This window comes from Dermacentor albipictus, chromosome 9, assembly GCF_038994185.2.
Source record: "Dermacentor albipictus isolate Rhodes 1998 colony chromosome 9, USDA_Dalb.pri_finalv2, whole genome shotgun sequence".
In the NCBI taxonomy this organism is placed as follows: Eukaryota; Metazoa; Arthropoda; class Arachnida; order Ixodida; family Ixodidae; genus Dermacentor; species Dermacentor albipictus.
In genome coordinates this window covers 64470507-64497310 of record NC_091829.1, presented here as the reverse complement: position 1 = coordinate 64497310, position 26804 = coordinate 64470507, and the positions used below count along the sequence as shown (strand labels likewise).

General features: G+C 46.3%; 1 protein-coding gene across 4 annotated transcripts in view; it reads left to right on the top strand.

Moving 5' to 3' along the window:
• LOC135921857 (uncharacterized) overlaps positions 1–26804 on the top strand; it is a 203794-nt gene that overhangs the window by 16847 nt on the left and 160143 nt on the right. Inside the window, exons 2-3 of one of the 4 annotated variants that reach the window (XR_010570655.2) lie at positions 2892–3006; positions 6689–7317. The exons of the other annotated variants lie outside the window; for them this stretch is intronic. The gene's annotated coding sequence lies outside the window, so the exon portion shown is untranslated. Of the gene's footprint in view, positions 1–2891; positions 3007–6688; positions 7318–26804 lie in introns of those variants that run through there. 4 annotated transcript variants of the gene reach the window in all.

Here is a 26804-nt window from a genome sequence, read left to right as displayed (position 1 = left end):
AGGCTACTAGTGAGGTTTCAGATACCCGGAATTATGAAGCAATCACAAGTTTCCTCCATTGGGTTGAAACAGCTCACCCTGTCCCATATATTTACATAGATAGTGGGACTGTACAAGTGTATACCTATTGTTTGGTCACGCCGTCTGCCACAATGGCCGCATTTGTCGTTCCAAAACTTGGAATTGCTCGACGATTTAGATGAGACCACAAATTTGCAGCTGCGGCTTCGGAATTTGCGGGAATACGGGAGGCTTTCCGTTTTATGATAACGCAGACACCTCATAAAAGGACGATATTGTGCGATGCTAAATGAGCTCTACAGACCCTAAAATGCTTTTTAAACAAAGGACCATGCTACCTGCTCTTGCTGGAAATCGCCGAACTTCATCACAGTGCCGAGTGAAGCGGCCACGATATCACCTTTCAATGGGTGCCTACTCATTGTGGTGTGATTGGCAATGAACTCGCAGAAAGTGATTCAAGATTGGCCTTCTCTTCCTCTGAAGAAGTACGGATTGCCTACTCGCGACCTGACACCAACTCCATGATCAAGGCCATCATGCAGGACCTTACAAAGGCATACAGAGCCCACGACGACAACATTCACAGACGCCTATATATGAGCGACCCAGACGGTAAATTAGGTTTGCCCCCGAAGCTTCCAAGAAGTAAAATGTCATTGCTACACAGGATTCGGCTCGGCGTGTCTTTCTCCCATCGCTACGCGCACCTCATTGGCCAATCGAACAGCCCTGCATTTGAACGATGCCAGATGCCTGAAACACTGGAATACGTACTTTGCGATTGCACAGCTCATATGCTAGAGCAAAGGACGTTAGAAAGTATCCTAACCAGCGTTGGCAGGCAAGCACTGTCGGAGGAAGCGATGCTCGCCCCATGGCCTGACACTGCAACTTCAATGCGTGCAAAGTGTTGAAGTTTCTGCAGGACACCAAGCTCGACACGCGACTCTAGCAATGCAACTGTCTCTTGTACATAAGCACTCACCACTTCTCTTATCAACAGCATCCATCGCAGTACTTTCACTCCCCTCCCCTCTTGCCCAGCGGAAAGTAGCAAACTAGAGCGCACTAACTCATGTCGATTTCTCGGCCTTTCCTATCAATAAATTCTACTCTCAATTCTCTCAACTCTCCGTCGCGTGGCTTTTTTCATATTTCATGGGCTTTCTTTGCAAGCCGAATAAAAGGACTATGTGAGACCCATCGCGCTGGAACGAACTTCACCGGTGGTTTCTGAAGATGCTTTACATATCTCCTTATGATAATTGGTGTCTTCAGCGAATAAATAAAAGTTGGGTGATACACCCTAATTAATGAGTTATGGGGAAAAATTATCTGAGTTACTATAGGCTATTGCTAATTGTATGCGTTCGGTTCGATTCGGTTACGACGCGCCTTTCATTCTTATATTCCTGGCTCAACTTATGTGGGACACCCTGTATATGTCAACACACAAGCATCTATAAGGGGCAGCGTTCTGTTAGTAGGGAAGTAGATTAAAGTAAACAGATTCTTCGATACACGTTAATTTCGTAGGTTTAGCCACTAGCTGTTTATGCCTGTTTATGGCAAATCTTCCAGAACGGCTATCTGCAATCGGGACAAAAGAGGTGCAGATTACTTAAAAGGACACTAAAGCGAAACAATAAATGAGTTTAGACTAATGCAGCATTGTTTAAGAACCCTGTAGGCAGTCATTTCAAAAAGATAGTTTTGACCATTAGATAAGAAAATGAAGTTCGAAGTATCAGTATTTGAATTTCGTGCCGAAACCCCAGCGCCGGTACGTCAGCGTGACATCAGGGATTCCAAAGTATGTTTTCGCATTTGGGCCGCGTTGGCTGAATAAAGGTTACCGAAACTTGCCATGTTTAATATTTGATTCCTTTAGAACACAATGTAGTCAATCTGTACCGCTATATATAATTAGTAGGCCCTAGAAGATGTCATCAAAATCCAAGACGTCACAGCCCCCAGGTGCGGGAACTTAAGTAGGCGTCGCCACCCGTATTTCGTTTTTGCGCTTTTTCTGGCTTACCAAACGTCTTATCGATGTAAGAGTGGTGTTTTTGGTGTTGTAGAACGGTAATTTACTGATGCAGAAGATATAATCTTTCACTTTAGTGTCCCTTTAAACGTTGAATGATGCGCGTCGTACTATTCGGTGCACGCACGTGTCATAACCATTCTCCTCTCGACAAGTATTATGCATTACATTCGTCATCGTGACATCACTGCGACGTCACGCACTCGGTATCGGCTTGATTCGGCGTTTGTATTTCGGCATAGCTTGGCAGCGTTGTAGTGCATAAACAAAGAAATCGCCAGAGAATAAACTGATCACCTCTGTGGAGGACAAACAGAAATATTGCATAAATAATGTGCTGCAGAGCCCGAAACAAAGCAAATGTGTAGGCATCGCGGTTAGTTATCGAGTATTCATTAACCGCTTTGATAATGCTTCGTTTCACTTTAACTCGAACATGTCCTTTGCATTTGAATATTTATTATGTGACAAAAAGGTACAGCTTGTACACGAGGTCTCTTAGCCTTTCATCAGCCACGCCTGCATGCTTCGCTCGAGCACTATGAAACATGGCTACACAGGTCGTGATGAAAACTTGGTGAAATCTGCGAACACGTGCCAGACTGCGTTTTATCACCTTCTGATACGGCAAGACACTTGTCTTGTTAGGCGCAAAAGCTGGAAAGGACGCGCATGCGCAGTACATGTCTCAACACCAGGCGGAAGTTTGGGGCAGAGGGTGCAGGAATTTGTCTTGCAACGCCCCTCGTAGATTGCGTCAAATTTGACCGCGCCTGCCCATCCGTGCCCTAGGAAATCATCCTCTGCACGCTCTGCACAGGACACTCGATTATGGCCGGGAAAGAAACCGCTCGACCCTACATGACGGTGTCGGGTGGCAGCTGCAACGTGGACCAGGGTGCAAGCAGTGCAGCGCCTGATCTGGACTTTCGGAGGTGGGCGTCCATTGAACATTTACTTCGATTTAATGTAAAACCTAGAGAATCTGTTACATGCTGACTGCCAAAGACTTAGCTTCTTTTACGGTAAACCTTTCTAGGCGAGCTCTTAGTGCTTTGATCGCCGTGGATGCTGCTGCTGTGTTGGTGAATACGGCTCACAAAAGAGACGTTTGCAGTGTGGAATTGGCTTGCACGTAGCCCCAGGACACCAACTGTTATACCGGCTTTAGCGCCTACGAAATTACTCCGTCAATGAACGCGCCCTACCTAATATCCCATCCGGATCAAGCGTAGGCTCTAGAGTGTCCTATTTTTTGAATGAAACGAAGCTTTCTACGCGTTATGGTTTCATGCGCTTTCGGTCAATTTATTGACAAGTATGATGGGCCGTTCCAGCAGGTATGGCAATACTAAACCTACACTAAAGTTAAACTGTGGGGGTTTACGTGTCAAAACCACGAAGTGATTATCAGGCACGTCGTAGTGGGAGACTAAGGATCACTTTTGACCACTAGGGGTTATTAACGGGAACCCCCCGAAACACTGGTTTTAATGAGGTCCCCATCGAAATGCGGCCGCAGCAGCCGTTGTGTGATCACAACACTTCTGGCTTAGCAGCGCAGCACCAAAGTCACTAGGCCTCAACGGTGAGCGATATTCCACTTTTCTGATCACGGCAAAGACGTGCTGTAAAGTTGGCCAATTTCGGTTACAATGAAATTTACGTGTCGTGCTAGTTAGGTTGTTCGTGTTCTACTTTTTTTTGTCAAGGACGTGCATAATTGTGTTGCTAGAAGCTTTGTAGAAGTCTTATAGCCCGCCGTGAATGCTTACTTTCATATAGGCTTGAAAAAGCTTACTGGTGCCCTATGCATTTTGGTTTAAATAGAAAAACCCCACTCGTTATTTTGCACCTCATACTTGCGCGTCTGCGCAGGTCGACAAAACGTTCGCGTTCATAATCGTCAAGTTGCTTACGCTGCTCTGAGTGCGACGTTAGATACATTTATGTGGATTGGATAAATGGGTGTCTGTTCGAGGTGTTTTAATTACATAAAGCGGCAAGAAGGGCGTTCTAATATGTGATGACACATCACACATTGCACTGCGTTCGCGGTATGCAGTGTAAACTTGCGGTAAAAAGGCAATATTAAAAATATTGGTGTTAGTTAATAAAGCAGAAACGTAACTGGTACGAAAATGTAGTCGATTGCCAACTTCGCATATCATTATCTCGGACCTGTTGACAGTCTGAAAATTCGTTCGAAGTTGATACGCCTTCACAACTGACCGGATAGAATTCGTGCATTTCAATACGTGCCATCAAATAATTATTGAAGTCATTAGAACTTTTTCTTAATAAGTCATATACACACAATAATTTCTAGTGCAAGTGATGTTTACCTCTAGGAATAACTGAGATTAAGGAATAAAGGTATGCTACGGGACATACCTGATTTTCTTTTATTATGTGATTTTAAGAAAGACGGGGTACATGGCAGGCTTAGAAACCTTCAGAACAGCAGTTTCTGATTGTTCCACTTTTTACCGGTCTTCATCTGAGCGTGCGGCAAAAGTGTTCCGGATAATTTCTAGCATAGATTTGTCTCTCAATCACTGCGCAGCGGGCGAGAGATTTCCATCTGTATACAAATACAAGCGAAGTTTGTCTCTTTAGGCTTTGCAAGCAAAATGCCAGTGCAGTTATAATGAGCACCGAAATCAAAGGTAAAATCATAGGCTGTGGCTTGTTCTATTGCGGCAGAATGCTTATAAAGGCAGCATCCGCTACATTCGTGAAAGAAACATAGCCAAAATTTATGATTTGATGACGAATGTATGATGCCCGGCGATGATATTTGCTAAAGGTGTACTGAAATGACATTTTTAGTGTGTATTTGTTGTGCTGAATGAAAATGCTAGACCTCTAAATCCTAATAAAAACAGTGACAAGGCTATTCTTTAGAGCTCCGAGAGGTTTCAAGCTCTAGGACCTTGAAAGCAAGAAAATGAATTGTCGAGAAGTTCTTGTCAGTACCTCTTTAAAGGCCTAGACGTGTACGGAGATGTTGTTCTAGTCGCTTTGCTTCAAAACAACTTTTTCTTGAACCTTGTATGTACAGGGGTGTGGAAATATCGGAAACGCAGATGTCTTGTCCTGCTGGCTTTGGCGTTGCGCCCTAAGCGTGAGGACTCGGGTTCGAATACAGGCCGTGGCGGCCACACTTCGCCGGAGGCGCAATTGAAAAACTCCCGTGCTCTGAGTATACGATAAACTGCGGCTTGTCAAAATTAATGCTCTACGGTGTGGCCCGAATGTATATCACCGTTTTAGCACCAAAACACCACAGAATTCTAACACATACCGACGCGAGAAGACCGTAACAGCTGACGTTTCATGCGCACATAGTTTCTTGCTCATCAGGAGCCAAGTTTCAGTTTCCTAGCAAAAACGTGATAGTATCTTATGCGGCATAATCTAGAAGGATTTTCCTTCTGATTTCAGGCTGAGAAGGGATCACGCCGCCAGTAGCTGGAAATTGCAGTCAGTAGCACCTTAACTACTGTGATTAAACGGAATATATATTGTTTTGCGGGATTATGAAAACAAAAGGAACATACAGCCTGTTTCCAGACATTTACGTTGCCGGTACATCAGTTTCTAAAAAATTGTACTGATCGTGAGCACGCTTTATGCCCAGCGATTTTGCCCAACACCGCGTATGCATTTCCTCGGTGTTGGCTTCAGTGGCCGGTCTTTTGCGGGGAGGGCGCGAGGCCGAGTTATTGATGGGAAAGGAAAGTTGTAGAACTCGCTCAACGTATACTGTCAAATCGCAGATACCAAAAGATGAGATAGCACTGTATTAAAACGCGCACTCTCTTTATCGCTAGTTTATGCCTTTTGCAGGTGACGCCCAATGTGACACCTAAGCCTAAGGGTGTAGCTCATCCCTCGATGTACCCTTATCTTTGACTCGTAGACTGTGTTGCACCATATATATATATATATATATATATATATATATATATATATATATATATATATATATAGCTATATATAGTGTGTGTGTTCAATTTACATGCGGGACACGAATTGTGGAAGGCACGCGAGAACCAACGATTTCGGTGCATGCTTCCATGAGTCATGCACGTGCATAAGTAACCGATGCGCTGGACCATGACACCAGATTTCGACGATCTATACGTGTTCACGTCCCTAAGTTGTTATTGTGGGTAAAGGTTCACAACATAGTCAGTTTTGTGATTGGCCGATGTGCGCACGGGCCTCTTTCATCACCGTCAAGGCAACACGACAACTGGGGTAAATTACGGGGCTTTGCAATTTCTGCTGTCATGCAGCATACACAATGAATGGCCTACAGCCAAACCACTGGCTTTCCTTCGCCTCGTTGCGTTTTAGCATCGTTCAAAACTGCTCGATGGCTCCAAGTAAGAAGGTGGTGTTGGAACTTTCACGATTCCTAATTTTCGATGAACAAGGCGATTGTTCCTTTGTGCCAAATCCAAGATCGGGAAGCGTCGGCACTGTCAAATACAAGTGTCCGTTAAAGAGGCGGTAGCACTCGAGAGGGGTAGGTTTTTCCTGCAACCAGCTTCACGATGCCGAATTTGGGCTCTTTACAGCAAAGTTTCCATGTTTGTTCTCTCGCAGAGTTCCAGAAGATACCGGAGAAGCAGCGCGGCAGCAGCGAGAGAACCAGGGTGCCAACAGAATCCAACAGTGCCATGTGTGCCGGTTCGCTTTCACCGACATGGAGGCCTTCAAAAACCACGTCTACGACCACTCGCTTGGGAAAAACCACAAATGCTCCGATTGTGGCAAGCTGTTTAAGTGGTATTGGGACCTCGCGAGGCATTTACGTAGGCACGGCGATCAATCCTTTGAGTGCGGCGTGTGCGGCAAAACGTTTTATACCAAGGATGGCCACGAGACCCACATGCATGTATTCCACGCAGGCGCACAGGATTGAGAAGCCGTCGAAGGGTCTGCTTAACATGGTAGCACACACCACAAAATTGGTCCGGCACGTCGGGAAGCACAGTCGCAGGACTCGCATCTGCGTCGGTCTAGCTGCATGTTCCCCCGTGAGGAGTGACTTCTCTGGATATCACCCTGGCGCCAAGACGTGTCGTGTGCCCTCGCAGAAAAACTTGCGATCTGCGCCTCAACTATTCTAGCTGTGCGCTGACTTCTTGACAAACCAAACGGGGCTGATCTTATTCCTTCTGACTGCGGCTGAAGAATGCCTGCGAATAAATTTCTTAGTTATGTACACTGTGCGCCAGCTATGTGGTTTTTTTCGAAGAACGCACCCGTTCTTCGCAATCCTGTAGCCATGGTTTAAATGGGTTTATATGCTACCTGGATTGAACAAAGTAGCGAGATATCTTTTTCGGAAAGATAGTAGTACCGATATTGATAGTGTAGTTCTTAATAGTGAAGTTGAGTAAAGTGCCGCCCTAATATTCTTGAGCCCTGCCTGTAACGTTATCAATAGTTTTAGCACCCTTCATTGTAAACAAAGTTGTTAAAAATGGTACACATTTGTTTAATGGCGGAAGCTGAAGACTCTGCCTTGAAAAACGTGATGGTGATAGCGGAACACCAGCTCCACATGTCGGTTTAGCTGGTGAATCTAACAAATGAACAAATGAAAGATTGCTTCGGTAAATAATTGACTTTAATGATGATTATGCCTAATTGGCATCCCGTGGAGAATACCTGCGAATAAAATTCTTAGTGGTTATCTCGAGCAACACTGTATGGCAACTGTGTGGTTGGTTTCTTCGAAGAACGCACCCGTTCTTCGCTTTGCCAGTCGCACCAGCTTTCCCAGTCGGCTTGGCTGGTGCATGGTAATAATGATGAAATACAACTGTGCTTCGCATATGTAATGACCTTTAATGATTACGTGGTATTGGCAATCCCTGTCATGGGGGCATATGATAACATAACTCACGAGGCCATCCTCGGTGCTCTTGAGATGGTTGGCCTAGGTGGTCGGGTTTTCCAACGGATTTCCGATTACCTTTTTATGAGATCGTTTGCATGTACCGGCGATAGTCAAACCGTACGACACGACAGCTACCGAGATGTTCCTCAAGGCGGTGTACTAAGCCCTACCGTATTCAACCTCACACTCCTTGGTCTCGTTGATGATCTGCCAACAGCGATGAAGATATCAATGTACGCAGACGACATATGTGTATGGACATCAGGTGTCACACGTCCTCAGGTACGTGCCAGGCTTCCAAAAGGTGATACTCTGACAGCTATATACCTCCGCAACCCAGGTCTTGAAATCTCGTCAGACAACTGTGCACTGATGGCATTTACTCGCAAACCAATGACACCCTACGCCATCTCAATAAATGGCCACATAATGTCTTATAAGAAGACGCTCAGAGTTCTTGGCATAATCATTGATCGAGATCTCGCATGCAGCCCGCACGTGACCTACTTGAAACAGCGTCTGACAGCAATCTCCCAGCTTTTCAAGTTTCTGGGTGGAAAGATTTGGGCAATGTCAGTGCATGCAATGTTGGCATTGTATAGGGTCCTTTTTCTGGGCTTCTTGAGATACAGTTTGCCCGTACTGACCAACACTTGCCAGACAAATCTTCGTGCTCAACAGGCTATTAAAGCTCGGGCTCTCAGGGTTTTTCTTGGTTTGTCTAAATGCACATCGACAGTAGCGACTGTTGCGATCCCCCGGCACCAACCCATACAAACACATTGCGGTGGAAGTGTTGATAGTGCACATTGCCTGTGCCCGTTCCCACCATGAGGCAACCATACCGTCAGAAAGGCCGCAGGCATCATTGCGTACTACGATTTCGAATTATTACACCTGGCTTCCATCAGGCTTCACGACCGCAACTAAGCTATGGATTTGTCCATGGTGTTTGGCTCAACCTGCAGTGCACGTCACCATACAAGAAATCAGGAAAAAATCTGAGCTGTCATCACCTGCTCTTAAACAACTAACTCTGCTTCTTTTGCACGAGAGGTACACCGACAACGTACATATCTATACTGGCGGATCGACAGCCCTTCAGCGTTCCTCTGGAGCCGTAGTTTTCCCAGCGAAAGTCACCACCATCAGTTTCAGGACATGTCACCCAACGACACCGATGGCTGCCGATCTTGCAGCTCTTCACTCAGCATTTCATCCCGTCAGCAACGAACAACCTCGAAGATGTTCAATATTCACTGACTCGAATGCAGCACTGCAGTCATTGCTATCATCCCTGCGGCATGGACAACACTAACAGATGGTATTCGAGATTAGAGAACTAATGCATACCTTGACTAAAGATGGACACCACGCGACATTTCTTGGGCTTCCAAGTCACTGTGGCGTCTTAGGGAACGAACACGCTGATAAGGCTGCTCGGTTGGCTCTTCTGGGCGACGAAGAGGAGCCGATAGTATTATCAAGAACAGATACTGCTAAAAACTGATCAGCCGTGATACCACGTTTTTCTTTTGGAGCGCAGGAAGTTTTCAAAACAACCGGGTGCAGAACCTACACTCCTCTCTACGTACGTCTTTGCATTCCAGCTGGACTCTGCTGTCGCGAAGCTACCCTGCTTTGTCAAATATGGCTAGGGGTGGCCTTCACCAATTCTTCGCTTTCCAAATCGGATGGGCCGACGACGCCTCGTGTGATAACTGTGGTAACAAGGGGACACTTCAACACCTTCTCTGTGACTCCCTCGATACAATTTGTGGAGACGATCGCTCGCAATCGCAATAGCGCGCTTCAACCAAAGACCTCTAAATGAGGAACTTATTTTAAAATGCCACCATCACAAGCCAGCTCAGCGGAGGGCGACGAGGGCACTTTTGCAGTATTTAACGGTAACAGAATTGGACAAGCGGCTGTGGCCGAAGAGGTGTTCATAGTGCTGCAAGTGCCACAGTACAGTGCGGTAACACTACGCGGCGACAGTGACCAACTTTGACTGTATGTCTATGCTCCTTTCTTTATCTCGACTTTGTTATCACTTTACCTCCCTTCTTTACCCAGCCTAGGGTAGCGAACTCGATCTTCGCCTTTAATTAATCTCCCTGCGTTTCCCCATTCCTCTCTCTCTCTCTCTCCACCACGTGTCGGCTTAGAGTTGCACGGTCTTCGGCATCGGACCTCGTATGGGGAGTGCTTAACGCCTGCTTCCCCTCCGCCGCAAGTTGGACCAGCATTGCACTAATTTGGTATCGGCCAACGTACGGGGAGGGCTTAACACTTGCTTCACGTCCGCCACGGGTCGGGCCGGTATTGCACTGTTTTCGGGACCAGCCCACGTATGGGTAGTACGAAACTCCTACTTAACCCCGCCGCTGGTCGGCCCCGCATGGCACTATTTTCGAAACTGGGCCATGTATGCGGAGTGCTCAACGCTTGCTTCACCTCGGACGCGGGTCGGGCTGATATTGCACAATATTTGGATTAGGCCCACGTATGGGGAGGGCTTACTTAACTGCTTCACCTCCGCGACGGGTTGGACCAGTATTGCGCTATCTCCAGGATCAGCGCAAGTATGGGGAGTTTTTTGCTTATTACAGGAAAATTTCCTTGGAGGCGAGAGGTATACAGCTTCACTGTAAAAACGCCCTTGTCCCTTGCATCCGGTTTACATTAATGAATCCCTGGCGGTCAACGCATTCGTTCTGCTGTGCAGCAGCAGCTGCCTCACGTACAGCGTCACTGCAACATGTCATACCTACCTGTTATTACCACGCCGTCTTCAGGCACTGCACCAGTTCAGCAACTTCAGTGTTGCGGAGCTGAATTACGCTGGTGCTATCTCGATCAAGGCTACAGCTTTGAGAAGAAGGCGGAATGCAAAAAGGCTTGCGTAGTGCGTAGACTGAGCTGAACGCTAAAAATCCTTAGTGGTGAAAATTGTGCTGGAAGTGTGCCGTGGCAGATAACCAGATCGTGGTTATGGCGCGTAAACCCCTCAACTTTGGGAACGCATTTTGAGGGGCTTTAAAAAACAAAGCTCATCCTTCTGGCGCCGCTTCCATAACGCTTTTTTTTATCCAGAAAATGGGCGCTTGCACGTTTTCAGCAATCCAACTAATTTTCAATTTCGGTGGACAGTATCATCAAATGGTTAGCTGCACCAAGACACAAATTCTATCCATTCAATCAAAGAAATTTAAGTCTGATACTTTTGAGATAATTCGAAACTGTTCATTGAAATAAACCTTAAGCTAAAGCTCCGCGAGACGACACAGTTTCCAAAATACTCTGGGCAGTTTATTGCGAACAAAGAAGCACAGGAAGAATATGAACGATTCGATAGCGGTGCCACGGAGCTACTAAGGGAGTATTCAATAACTAGATGGTGGCATCTTTATGGCCCGACTAGGCCCGAAAATGCTGCAATCGATGACCGCGGAAACTCACTGTAAAACGCTGGCTTCAGGAAACGCGGCAGCAGCGGTGGGCGAAATGAGGAAAAGTGAGCTCCGAGAACACAGAGCAAGCCCAAGGCTACGAGCCACAGACGCACCATACGCTGCCCCCAAGGGCGATAAGACCCTAGATACGGCCTGCGATCACGTGCAGCCGCGAGATGCGCCGTTGCCGCCGGAGTATAACGCAGCACACGTCGGGGCCTCCCTCCCTCTCCCTCCCCTTCCTCCAGTGCCTGGCAACATTGGGTGCCTCGCGCACCACGGTGGCTGCCCCCTGTCGTTTGTTCTTTCGCGGGCGATGTTGAGCCGTAATCGTCTGCTCCCCTCGTACGCTTTCACTCGCGCACACGGCGTAGGGGGCGCGGCGACGGTATTGTCTCCCTTGGACTTTATACGGGATCTCACGGCGACGGCGACACCGATAGCGGAAATTCGCTTGGAGTATCAATGTGTTTGCTATGGCAATATAAGGCATTTCAGCCCCACTAATAATAATAATAATATATGGGGTTTTATGTGCCAAAACCACTTTCTGATTATGAGGCACGCCGTAGTGCGGGACTCCGGAAATTTTTACCACCTGGGGTTCGTTCGCGTGCACCTAAATCTAAATACACGGGTGTTTTCGCATTTCGCCCCCATCGAAATGCGGCCGCCGTGGCCGGGATTCGATCCCGCGACCTCGTGCTCAGCTGCCTAACACCATAGCCACTGAGCAACCAAGGCGGGTAGCCCCACTACGTAAGCCTCGTTCACCATGAAGGGATTCATGTGAAGTTTGCTTCTGTACGCTTCAGAATGTAACGTGAGCATCTTGTGCATATCGGGGGCAGATTGCCTGAGTTGCGAGTGAGCGTTTGTGCCGTAGTCCGTATATGAATGGATTCAGCTAAAGCCTTGCCGCCTTGTTCTTTTCTTTTGAAATTATTGTCGTGCTATCACAGTCGTGCACACTGAGTGTTCAACCAACGCGCTTGTTGCCCTATGCTTGATGCTGACATTATAGTTGTGCTGTTCTATCTTTCTTTGCCCGTTTCACCTATGAACACAAGTTCAAAACCAGCGCAAGAAATCCTGTACAACGCACCCGGGAACTTCTCTTTTGCGAGCTAGTCTTTGAACGTTAACCATTGCGTGCCTTAGCTTGCGTGTAGGGCAACTGAACATTGCAAATTTAAGTAGCAGTTGCAGTGCGTCTGAACGCAGCTCCCTCTGTATATCAAATCAAATTAGTATATATTTAGGCTCATAAACATCTATATAGCGCGCCAATCTGTTAATATAGGAGTGGATTAGGGTGAACACATGCCATGATATACATTATTTTCATAGGTTTAACCACTGGGCGTATGCCTGTTTATGGCCAGTCGATCCAGAATCGCCATCTGCGATCGGGACACAACAGGTGCAGATTACTTAAACGTCATAACCATTCTCCTCTCGACATGCATTATACATCACCTTCGTCATCGCGAAATCACTGCGACGTCTCCCACTCGGCATAGGCATCATTCGCAGTTTGAATTGGCATAGCTTGGAAGCGGTGTGGTGCATAAGCACAGAAATTGCTAGAAAATAATGCAGTAACCTCTGCGGCGGATAAGTATAAATACTGCATGAATAACATGTTGCAGAGGACGAAAGAAAGCAAAAGTTTACGCATCGCGGTTTGTTAAAGAGTGTTTATTACGCGCTTTCAATATGCTTCGTTTCACTTTTATTCGATCATGTGTGTTAGATTTGCAGATTGATTATGTGACAACAGGTATAGCTTGTACAGGAAGTATCTTGCCCTTTCATGAGCCACCCCTACATGCTACGCTCGAGCACTGTGAAATATGGGTATACAGATCGTGATGAAAATTTGTCGGAATCTGCGAACACGCGCCAGACTGCTGGCTAATCTCGCTTTTACACCTTCTGATAAAGCCAGAGCTAGTATTGCTAGGCACGCAAACTAGAAAGGACGCGCATGCGCGGTGCCATGTCTCGACGCCAGGTGCTGGTTTGAGAAGAGGGTTTAGCAATGCGGCATGGCACGCCCTCGTAGATTGCGTGAAGTATGACCACCCCTGCGTTGTCCTGTCCTGGGAAATAACCAGTAGCACTTACCGTACAAGAGAGGCGACAATGGCCGGGAAAGAAACAGCTGGACCCCGCTTTACGATGTCGAGTGGCAGTTGCAGCGTGGACCAGGGTACAAGCAGTGCAGCCACTGGTCTAAACCTTGGCAGGTGAGCTTCCATTGAACATTTACTTCCAATAATGTCAAACCTAGATAAGTTGTTACATGCAGATTGCCAAACATTTAGCGTCTTTTTCGGTAAACATTTGTAGCCGAACTTTTATAGGTTCTGCCCACCGTGGCTGCTGCTGCTGTCTTAGTGAATACGGCTCACAAAGGAGGCATTTGAAATCTGGAATTGGCTTGCACGTAGCCCCAGCACATCGGCAGGTATACCGGAGTGAGCGCATAAGAAACTACTCAGTCAACGAACACGCCCTACCTAATATACTCTACAGATCAACCGCAGGCTCTAGATTGTTTTATTCTTTTGGTGAAACGAAGCTCTCTAGGCCTTAGGGTTCCGTGCGCTTACCCGGTTAATTTATTGATAAGTATGGTGGGCCACTTCTGCACTTACGCCAATACTAAACCTACCCTTCAGTTAAAATTTGGGGGTTTACGCACCGAAAGCACGATATAATTATCAGGCTCGTCGTAGTGGGGGACTTTGGATCACTTTCGACCACAAGGGGTTCACGTGAACCCCACGTGACACGGCTTTTATAAGGCCCCAATCGAAATGCGGCCGCAGCAGCCGGTTTTTGATCACGCCACCTCTGGCTTAGCAGCGCAGCGCCAAATTCACGAATCTGCCACGACGAGCAATATTAACTTTGTTTGATCGCGGAATAGTCGTGTAGTGAACTTGGCCAATCTCGGTTACAAAGTAATCTACGTGTCGTGTGGTTGGGGTGTCCGTGTATTTCTGATTGTGTGAAGCAGGTGCCTAATTGTTGCGTTGCTAGAAGCTTTGTAGATGATCTTTTATAGCCCCGCCGTGAAATCTAGCCTTAATATAGGCTTGAAAAAGCTCGCTGGTGCTTATGCATCTTTGTTTCAATAGAAAAAGGCCAAGTCATTATTTTCCACCTGCTACATGCGCTTGCACGCGAGCTGAATAAATGTTCGCCCTCATAAGCGTCAATTTCTGACGCTCTTCTGGGTGCAACGTTCGATAGAAATTTATCTGTATTGGAAAAATGGCCGCCAGTTCCAGGGTATTTGATTAGGTGAAGCGGCAAGATGGCCGTTTTAATATGTGATCACATACGACTGATAGTATGGCACTCCGGGTGTTCAGCGTCATACTTGCGGTAAAAACGCACTGTTGCGTTGACTTTTAAAAAAGTTGTTATTAGTCACTCAAGCACATAGACGACGGGGACGGAAATGTATTTCATCGACAATCTCGCAAATCAATACCTCGGATCCAGTGACATCTTGAATGTTCGTTCGAAGTGGATGGGCCTTGATAACGCACCGGATACAATTCCTGCATTGCAATATGTGCCGTCAAGAATTAATGAAAAATAATTAGAACTTTTTGTTAAAGTGTCACATACATCTTGATTGCTTCGGCAGAGAAACAGAGAGGAAGTCCAAGGAAAGACGGGTAGGGTAACCGGAGATTATATTCGATTGTTTACCCTGTGCCGGAGGAGGGGCGAAGGGATGCCATTGGTGAGAGCGAGAAAAAGAGTTGAAAAAAGACACACATATACATTCGACACAGAATTGTTTCTGTGGACACCGTAAAGCAGTTTGAGAAGGCCTTCTTAGTGTTACGCAGTGTCGCCATTCAATGCTACGTCACACAGTGTACAGTCACAATTAGTCGCAAAGTACCGCGTATTTTAAGCAACTTAGCAGCGCCTTTATGGCGGATCGCAATGATCTTGCCTTAGGCCAATTTCCAAGTATGTCTTCCATTAGTGGGCGCTTGTCCAGTTGGTGTAGGGTGGCTTAGGGGGCTGATCTTGGGGGGACGAAACGGGGGCAGTTCCAAAGAAGGTGTGCGATTGTGCCATTGCTCCCACCGAAGTCACAAAGTGGGCTGTTGGCCATCGCCATAAGAAAGGAGTACGCATTTCAATATGCTACTCCAAGCCATAGACGGATTTCCAGGGTGCAGTTACGTCGTGGAAGGTCGGGCGGAATACGGAGCTGAAAATTAGGGTCCAGTGTATGAAGGCGTGCCTTTGGGAGTTCGTATGAATTTCATTGAGCTAGTGTTAAATGACGCACAAGAGCGGAAAGTTTTTCGCTGCGTTGGCTCTCGAAGACTGCTCGTGAAATCGACGTTAGCGTCTGGCAGTAACCCAGCCCAATGAATAAAGCTATGCTATGTGACGTAAGTGATCTTTCTTTAGAATTCTGTGAATTAAAAGAAAGACAATGTAAATGGCAGGCTTAGAAATCTTAAGCGCAGTTTGTGATCGTTGCACTTGTTACCGGTCTTCCTCTGATCGTGCAGCAAACGTGTTCCCGCTAATGTCTATCATAGCTTCGTTTGTCTACGACTACGCAGCGGGCGAAAGATTTCCTCTTGTATATAAATGCGAATCAATGTTATCTCTTTATTCTTTGCAAAAAGAATGCCTGTGCTGTTTTATTGGGCACAGAAGTAAAAGGTAAAATAACAGGCTGTGGCTTGCTAAATTGCTAGAGTTTGCTTGAAAGGGCAGCACCCACACTTTTGCTACGCCCAGACTCGTGAAACAAATGCTGCAGGTATGACTTGACGAATGTATGGTGCCCATCGATGATATGTGCTTGAAAGTGGCACTGAGACGACATTTTTGAGTGTTTACTCTTTGCGGTAAATCATAATGCTGTACCTATAAACCTTAATAAAAGTGGTGACAAGCCTATCTTCTAGGATTCTGAAAAGTCTGTTTTCGAACGTTTCAATCTATAGGGCCTGAAAAGCAAGAAAATGAACACTCTGAAAGATCTTGTCGGTACCACGTTAAAGGTCTAAACGTGTACTGTGCTTGGGTTCTAGATGCTTTGCTTCAAAAGGACTTCTTTCTTGGTCCTTATGTATACAAGATTGTGCAAGTATCGGAAGCGCAGATGTCTCCTAATGTTGGCTCACGCGTTGCCCCGTTGAGCTCGAGGGCTCAGGTTCGAATACCTTCGGCGGCGACCATTTTTCGACGGAGGAGTAATGGAAAAATGGCCGTGCACTTGGTACGAGGTTGAGGGCTCCAGCTTGTCAAACTTAATCCGGAGGTTGTCAGAATTATTACACTAAGGCGAGGCCATAATGACATCGTCGTTTTGGCTTGTAAATACCTCAGAGTTCTAATAAACGCAGACGCGAGAACACGGAAACAGCTGACGTTTCTTACGTGCGTGGTTTCTGGTTCATCAGAAGCCAAGCTTCAATCTTTTAGCAAGAACACGAGACTATCTCTAACGGCATTATGCAGGCGAAAGATTTTTTTGTGCGCTTTTTGGCTGACAGGAGATCGCGGAACCAACAATAGGAGATGCCACTCTCAGTAGCAGCGTAACTAAGTACACATAAGTACACTGATATATACAAAGTGGTAGGGATGGCAGGATAAAAGCTGCATAACGGCAGCTTGACTAGTCCCACCTCCTACCTCCTCCAGCTGAAGTGATTGAACCCGTTCTTTAGTATTTTACCGCATAAACTAAACAAAAGAACATAAGCTGTTTCCCGACGTGTGCCGTTGCCGGTACATCTGTTTCTAAAAAATCGTACTGATCTTGAGCGCGCTATATTTCCAGAAATATTGGCCAGAGTTCCAAAAAACGCCGTGTATGTGTTTTCTGTGTCGAATTTAGTGGCTCCTCTTCTGTCGGGAGAGCGCAAGGCTGAGATATTGCGGGAAAAATGAAAGTTGTATATCTCGCTCAACGTATACTCTCAAATCGCAGGCACAGAAAAATGGGAAAGCACTGTATTGAAACCCACACACTCTTTATCACTAGTTTATGCCTGTTCCGGGCGAGACGTTTTGCGCCACTGACCACTTAAGGGCACCGTTCAGCGCGAAGCGCGCCTGCATGCATGGGGTCTTTCTCGAATATTATCGTTGACTGTCTGTAGTGTATGTTGTCACTCTCTCTTTCTCTCTCTCTCTCACTCTGTGTGCGTGTGCGCGCGTGCGTGTGTGTGTGTGGTACATTGTGGAAGCCACGCGAACAAGCACTTCGGTGGACCCTTCAAGAATCATGTAACTGTGTAAGCAGCCGGCGCGCTTGACTACTGCACCAGATTTCGAGTATCTATGCATGCGCACGTCCCTTAACTTATAATTGTGGGTACAAATTCATCCCACAAGGAGTCAGTTTTGTGACTCGACGATGTGGGCGCCGGCCTCTTTAATCACACTCAAGGAAACAGACGACAATAAGGTAAATTTCGGGGCCTTGCAATTTCAGCGGTTGTGCAGCACACACAATGAATGGCTTACAACCATACCACTGGGTTTCTCTCGCCTCGTTGCTTTTAAGCATCGTGCAACATGGTTCGATGCCACCGAAGGAGAACGTGGTTTTGGAACTTTCTTCTTAAAGTTTCAGTGAACACGGCGATTGTTCCTTGGCGCCAAATCCATCATCGGAAAGCGTCTGCACTGTCAAATAAGTTTCCTTTGCAAGGGCGGTAGCACTCGAGAGCAGTGGGTTTTCCTTGAACCAACTGCACGACACGAAGTTTGGGCTCCTTACGGCAAAGTTTAACTAATGAAGTGCCCTCTCTATGTGTTCTCTCGCAGAGTTCTCAAAGAAACCAGAGAATCAGTGTGGCAGCAGCGAGAGAACCAGGCTGCCAACAGAATCCAAGTGTGCCGTGTTTGCCTGTTCGCTTTCACCGACATGAAGGCCTTCGAAAAGCACACCACTGACCACTTGCTCGGGAAAAGCCACAACTGCTCTGAGTGTGGTAAACTGTTTGTGAACACATGGAACCTCACGAGGCATTTAATTACGCACGGCGAACCATCCTTTGAGTGCGGCGTGTGCGGCAAGAAATTTTATAGAAACGATGTCCGCAAGAAACACAAGCTTTCATGCCACGTAGGCGCAGAGGAGTGAGAAGCCGGCGAAGGGTCTCCTTACCACGGCGCCAAACACCAGGAAATTGGACGAGCCCGTCGGGAAGCACCATCGCACCTGACAGGGGCATCGGCATCGGTGTAGCCGGATATTCGCCCGGGAGGAGTGACTTCCCTCGATTTCACTCTGGCGCCAAGACGTGTCGTGTGTCTTCGCAGAAGAACTTGCGGTCTGGACCTCAACTGTTCTAGTTCTGCGGTAACTTCTTGACAAACAAAATTGGGCTAATCTTATTCCTTCTGACTACGGCTGAAAAATGCCTGCGAATAAACTTTTCACAGTGGTTATCTCGAGCAATACTGTGCGTCAGCTGTGTGGTTTTCTTCGAAGAAGGCACCTGTGCTTCGCAGTCCTCTAGCCATGGTTAAAATAAATTTGTTTCCTGGATTGAACAATATAGAGAGATAATTTTCTTGGAAAAAACAGTAGTAAGGATGTTTATAGTAACGTTCTTAATAGTGAAGTTGAGTAAAGTGCCGTCCTAATATTATCTGGCCTTGCTGGTAACGTTATCAATAGTTCTAGTGCCCTGCGTTGTACAAACAAAACTGTTAAAATTGGCACGCATTTGTTCAATAGAGGAAGCTCAAGACTGTGCCGGAAAAACGTGATGGTGATAGCGGAAACAAAGCTTCACCAGTCGGCTTAGCTGGTGCATGTAAACATTGCTGCGGCTAATGATTGGACTTTAATGATGATGCTTTACTGCTATTCTCTGAAAAATGCCTGCGAATAAATTTGCTACTCTAGTTATTTTGAGCTCAGCGGTTGGTTTCTTTGAAGAATGCACCCGTTCTTCTCTACAGCAGTCGCACCAGCTTTACCAGTCAGCTTGGCTTGGGCATATTATTAATGATGACTTATAACTTTGCTTCGTCTATAGAATGGACTTTAATGATGATGCGGTGTTGGCATCCCCTATAAAACGGCGTGGAGACCATCGCCTAGCCTGCTTGATCTGATCAGGTGTACTGTACGTGCTTTAATTCCAGTGTTTCTATAGAAATCTCGATAATCCTTTTTTTATTAAAGCTTCTCTATCTGCCTTGTATTGTTATGTAGACTTGCAATGAATCGGATCGTAACAAGTTTTTTCCTGCTTTTCATGCACAAATACTCTTAACGTCTCTGGCTTATCGCGACTGTTGAGTGGTTGATGCTTCCAGCCATTTTAAATTAAAACGCTTTTGGAAGGTTTACGTTACCGCCTGGTCTCGCTGGGTAAAACCTTTCGGATGCCATTAAGAAGTGCCGAGTGGTCTCTGAAATTATGCTGCAGCATTCGCATGCCTCATCTTGTTGCGAATAGGCAACCAGCACGAGCCTCAAACATAGCAAGCCGCTACCCTTCTGTTATCCAAAAGTTTTTCTTCCAAATTTCATTCTTCCCGTTCCTGTAAATGTACATGGTCTTTGTTTTAATTCTTTACAGCCAATTCGGTGTTTCTTTCTTTCTTGAGTGGCTATGGTGTTGAGCTACTAGGCGTCAGGTCACGTGATCGAATACCGGCCATGGCGGCCGTATTTTGATGGAGGCGAAACACGACAACACCCGTGTACTTAGATTTAGGTTCACGTTAAGGAAACCCAGGTGGTCTCAATTTGCAGAATCCCTCATTACGGCGTGCCTAATAATCAGAAAGTGGTTATGGCGCGTAAAACCCCATTATCTTTTTTTATGTTTTTTTCCTTTCTCTTGGCTAGTGCTTGCCTTAGTTTTAATTACCCGTTACTTGGTTGCCAGCTTTCTCAACCTCTTTCTCCATTGATTGTCCATGTATTTTTGAGTAAAGATAGTTGTGGACATTTTTACAGTGCACTCCGCGGTTGCGCTGATTTATTTATTTATTTATTTATTTTACCCTCAGGGCAAAGCATTACAGAGGGGAGTGGGTAATACATAACACTGAAATACAAGCAACAGCAGAGAACAATTACCAAGACATAGATAAGTTAGGATAAGTGATCAACACAATATATCATTCAATAGAAGCGGTAACAGCAGTCCGAAACAATACAGGGTCAGGAATTGTGGCAATTGAGGAAGGAAGGTGGTTCCAGTCATATGACGTGCGAGGAATAAAAGAATCCAAGAATGTTTTAGTTTTGCATGTAGAAATGCCTACCTTATGTATGTGATCTGTGCGGCGTGAAACATAAGAAGGGCGAAGAAGTAACTCGTAGCCAATGGACTCATGATAAATTTCGAGCGCAATCCCGAGGTGTTGTGATTGATGCGCCTATTGGGACAGAGAACAGCCCGTCTGCAGCCGCAGTCATGAAAGTGGGCGAGCTTGGCAAAGAAAAAAGCTTCGCATAAAAAAAACTGAAATACTGAATAAACCTTTTCTGAGTGTAAGTGGGCCAGCAACAGCTTTATTCAGAATTAAGAGTGCATTCTCTTTTTAATATGTGTAAATTATTTTCTAGTGCACGCTGCTCTGCTGAGGAGCGCCGCCACCGTTGTTGAAGACAACGCACCTCAATGAAGCAGGAAATGAGGCTGAAGAGAAATCCCCTGTGTATGTAGATTGAAGAGTATTGTCCGTTTCACTCGGACCTGTTTATGTGAGGCTTACGTTAGGTCATTGGAAACATCTTCTGGTGATGATGACCATGTGTGGGGCATTAATGTCGCAATGGCCAGATATGGCCAAAAAACGCAAGCAGAAATTCTAGTTTTTTGGAGCACGCCTAGTTGTCCTGCGTGTCCCACTACGTCACAAAACGATAGAAACTCACCAGGTCGAAGCGACGTGTATACAGTGAAGGTGCGTTAATATGCTGCAACAAAACGAAATGCCTCCATTACTGCTGGCATCTCTACTATATAAAATGCATTTTCTTAATCTATGACAACCATACAGAGAACCTACTTATACTCCGCACATTTCTCAATGACCTGATTAATCACGGAGATTCGATCCATTGTAGAATGTCCATTCGGGAAGCAAGGCGCTTCTCTTGGTTGATTGAAGTAAATTGTTGCCACGATTCTGTTACACATTACTTTGGTGAATATTTTCCGCGAATACGGAAAGCTAGGTAATGGGCATATAATTCTTCAATTATATTAAGTCTTGCCCTTTAGTATATTATCAGCATTTTTGGAGCTCTGTGGTGTGTGCACCAGAAGGTTTGAGACATTGCGTATAAAGAGCCGTATGCTTCTGAAGCGCTTTATTTCCTCTATTTTTGAGTAAATCGACTGGCATCCAATGTTCACCTGCCACTGCGGGACATGTCTTGCAAAGCTTTTCTAACTTCATCGACAGTTGTTGAAGGGGCCTCTCTATGGTATCGTTTTTATCATTACCTTCAAATAAAGCTGCGTGTTGCTCTGGGTACTGTAAAGGTTAGTATACAATTCTTCTGCTGCTCTTACTATGTCATCCAAATTGTTCATGGTAGAACCCTGGTCGTCTTTCACTGCATGCATCTTGCCCTGTCCTATGCCGAGTGTTCTTCTGAAGGATATCGTATGGCAGCTAATTTTTTAATGCTTCCTAATTTTTTCTCACGGCAGAATTTCGAATACCGCTGACTTTCTTATGAGTGATCAGCTTCCACAGTCAGTTACATTTTAGATGATCTATTGACCTCAGCCCCTGTCAAGTCCGGTCGCTAGTTTCTTTGTGTGTGTGTGTGTGTGCGTGTGCGTGTGCGTGCGTGTGGAATGTACATATGCACGTACGTATGCACGTACGTATGCACGTACGTATGCACGTACGTATGCACGTATGCATGCACGTATGCACGTATGTATGCACGTATGCATGTATGTATGCACGTATGCATGCACGTATGCATGTATGCATGTATGTATGTATGTTTATATATAGGAAGGTCATGTTTATATTTCCAACGAACAGCAGCACCAGTGAACGGGTTTATCTAACCCCAGTGCGCTATCCCGAGAGTAGAGGAATGAAATCCATGGTTCGACCGAAAACTGTCTGGTAGGGAAAACTCATGGCTGGAAATGTCTAGCGCAAAGCAATCGTTGAAATACAAAGAAAAAGAAGCAGCAGTTTTGACCGAAAGGTCAAGCATCCATTGCAATAGCAAATAAGTGGACGGCTATACGAAGTAAGGATGTTACGTTTGAACGGCTGTAAGAACTTGTACGCATAGGCACACTAGCCTGGCATGTACGATTTTTTTTCGGGGAGGAGGATTCACATTAGTACATATGTGAATAATGCGCAGCATACGCCATAAATACAGGTAAACCCACAAAAGAGAATTGAAATAGCGTGTATCTCACAGGTACGCCTGTGAGATACACCTCTTCATTACTTGGCAAACAAAGAACCATACCAAATGGACTCGCGCAAGAAAGATGCGCAGGAAGAACTTTTTCCAAGAACAAGTTAACCAGCAAAAGTGCAAAATAAAGATTTCTAGAAGCGTTTTTTGAATTAGCTCTAGAAGCATTATAGAGAAATGTATATTTGCGGAACAATCACAGTTCTTCTGGATTCCTCCTTTACTGCTCTACCAAGTGCCAAAACCCACTCGTGTTGCTATTTGGGAAGTTGCGTAACGATGCGTCGTCACCAATCCGGTACAATTGCGTAGAGCGCTGGACGCTGTGGTTCTAGACGTACTGCGCCCACCGCGGAAGGTATGAAAAACGCCCTTATTAGCACAGCAGAGAAGTGGCTACGTCAGGTGGCTCAATTGATAACTGTAGAAGAGTCATTCAAAACACACGGAATTATTCTCCACTTCCGGCGGCGTTTTCTTTGCTTCCTTCTTGAAGAAAAATATGTTGATCCATAAATATTTTCGCAAGCAATCTCCATTTTACCTCCCTGTTTGGCTGTTGCCTTGGCTTCCTCCCTTAGTAGATCGCTTAATTTCTCATCTCCTTGCGACTCTTTGTTTCCAGTTGCCAATTTTGCACGAAAAGTGCTGTAGAATTAGGTAAAAGCAGACGAAGTGGGGGGAGACAGTCATATTGCTTATGGGTTGAATGGTTATTGCACGGTCGGAGGATGGACGATCTTTCGCAATGTCTTATTTTCCGCCTTATATAAACCATGTCGGGAAATATATTGTTCCGAGGATCTGCTAGCGTCGCGGCGAGCCGTCACTCGAAGAAATAATGTAGCAAAAGGAAAACATAAACGCAACTGGCGTTTTCTCCGGCCACAACTCGTTCTGCTAGCATACGGACCAGCTGACTATGAACCGAGTCCCTTTCCTGTCCCCTAGATCAGCCTAAACAAAGAAGGTTGAACTAACGCAGATACAGCGATGCGCATAATTGTTGAATCGATGGTGACATAAAAATTGTGTTGGGCACTATAAATAAAATAAAATATCATAATTAGAACACGAAACTACGCCCTGCCTGTTGCAATGGATGGTGACAACTGAACTCGTCTTGAGTTAGTCGCGCGGTAACCGAATCGATAAAAAAACTGGCCCCTACACCCCAGGAGATGCCGATAACTACCGCCATCCAAAAGCAGTGAGATGCTTGACAACCGTCCCACTATGTGAAGATGGAATGGCTGCGAATGCTGCCGACAGTCAAAGCTCTCAAACGAAAAGCAAAGTGGTTTACCTCCGCTGCGGGTCGGCCTGAAGATAGTGCTATATAGAGCCGACCCGCCACGGAGGTGAAGCAGGCGTTAAGCAACCCCCATACGTGGCCGCTCCAGAAGATAGTGGAACCCTGGGCCGATCCTGCGTTAAGCACCCCGCATACGTGAGCCAATCCCGAAAGTAGTGCAATGCCGTGCCGACCCGCGGCAAAGGTGAAGCAGGCGTCAATGATTCCTCATAGAAGACCGATCCCGAAGATAGTGCAACTGCGGGCCCACCAGCGGTGGAGGTGAAGCAGGCGTTAAGCGTTCCCCATACGTGGATGCATCCCCAAGGTAGTGAAATGCGCGGTCGATACCCGGTGGAAGTGAAGCAGGCGTTGAGCACTCCACATACGTGGACCAATCCCGAAGATTCTGAAAGGCGCGTTGTAGGTTCCCGAGTCCACAGGAGTATGTGCCATTGATTTTGGACCCTTTATGGACTATCACCAGGATTGGCCCACATGATGATTTTTTCTGTTAACGGACGCCGAAAAAAATTGCGGAAGTTAGTCACACACTGCTTTTTCTGTAAAGGGCAGCAAAATGTTCTTGACTGCAAGGTAGATTGGTTTGTCGGCGCTTTAGGATTATGTGTGAGGAGTGGTGGCGTGGGGCGGGTAAGGGGGGGGGGGGCATTCCGCTTCATTACGGGGGGGGGGTCGGGTCCCCCGGCCCCCCACCCTTGGTACGTGCCTGACACTAACTACATTACCAAACGTTTCACGCACCCGCGTGCAAGCATGAGCACATCTCACTCGATGACCGCGAAAACTCGCTGGTAAAACGCTGGCTTCAGGAAACCCGGCAGCAGCCGTGAGTGAAGTGACATTTGTGCTGTCTATGGCTTCAACGAAAAGTGAGCTCCGAAAACACGCAGAGCCCACAAAGCTACGAGCCACAGACGCACCTAGACTCTGCCTCCTAGAGTGGTGTCCCCCTAGGGAGATACCACTCTACATACGACCTGCGACCGCGTGAAGCCGCCACATGCGCAGTTGCAGCCGGAATAGAACGCCTCCCACGTTGCGCCCACTTCTCTCTCCCTCCCTTTCCTCCAGTGCCTCGCAACTATGGGTGCCTCGCGCACGACGGCAGCTGCCCGCTTTCGTCTGCTCATTCGCGGGCGAGGTTGACGCGTGACCGTCTCCTCCTCTCGTGCACTTTACCACGGAGCTACAGCGTAGGGCACGTGGCGACGGTATTATCTCCCTGGGAGTTTCTACGGAACCTCACGTGCACGGCGACGCCGACGGCGGAAATGCGCTTGCAGTGTCCATATAATCGCTATCGCCATAAAGGATGTTTTGGTCTCCCGAAGGGAGCCTCGTTCACAATGAAGGGAATGATGCGAAGTTTGGTTATCTACGCTTCATAATGTGACATAAGCATTGGGTGCTTATCGGGGACAGATTGCCTGAGTGGCGATTGAGTGTGTCTGCCGCCGTCTGGACATGAAACAAATTCTTTTGAAATTATTTTCGGGCTATCCCAGTCGGTGCCACCGGCCGTGGATACTGAGTTTTCAACCAACACATTTCTTGCCATATGCTTGATGCTGACATCATAGTTCTGCTGTTCCATTTTTTTTTTCGAAATTGCCCGTTGCACTTTTGTACACATGTTCACAAACAGCGCAAGGAATCCTGTACAACACAGCCGGGAACCTCTCTTACGCGAGCTTGTCTTTGACCCTCAAACATTGCGTGTCTTAGCTTGCGTGCAGCGCAACTGCACATTACAAATTTAATAAGCAGACGTAGTGCGACTTAACGCACCTGCTTCTGTATTTCAAATCAAATTAGTTGATATTTAGGCTCACAAGCATCTATATAAGGCACCCATTTGTTAGTAAAGAAGCGCATTAGAGTGAACAGAATCATTGATATACATTAATTGCGCAGGTTTAGCCACTGGGTGAATGCCTGCTTATGGAAAATCCTCCGTAGCGGCCACCTTCTATCGAAACACAAGAGGTGCAAATTACTTAAACGTTGAATGATACGCGTAGTAATTTTCGGTGCATGCACGTGTCACAACCATTCCCCTCACTACAAGTATTATACGTTACCTTCCTCATCGTGAATTCACGGTGGAGACGTCTCGCAGTCGGCATCGGCCTTATTCGGAGTTTTCATTTCGGGATAGCTTGGGAGCGGCGTGACGCATAAATAAACAAATTGCTAGAGAATGATGTGGTAACCTCTGGGGCGCAGAAGCGTAAATACTGCATAAATAACACGTTGCAGAGGACGAGAGAAAGCAAAAGTGTACGCATCGCTGTAAATAATAGAGTATTTATTAACCACTTTCAAAATGCTTCGTTTTATTTTAATTCAATCATGTGTGTTGGATTTGAATACTTATTATGTGAAGAAAAGGTACAGCTTGTACGCGACGTCTCTTAGCCTTTCATCAGCCACCACTGCATGCTAAGCTAGAGCGCTATGAAATATGGGTATACAGGTCGCGATGAAAATTTGCCGAGATCTGCGAGCATGTGCCAAACTGCGTTTTATCACCTTCTGATTAAGCAAGGGACTTGTGTTGTTCGGCGCACAAGCTGAAAAGGACGCGCATG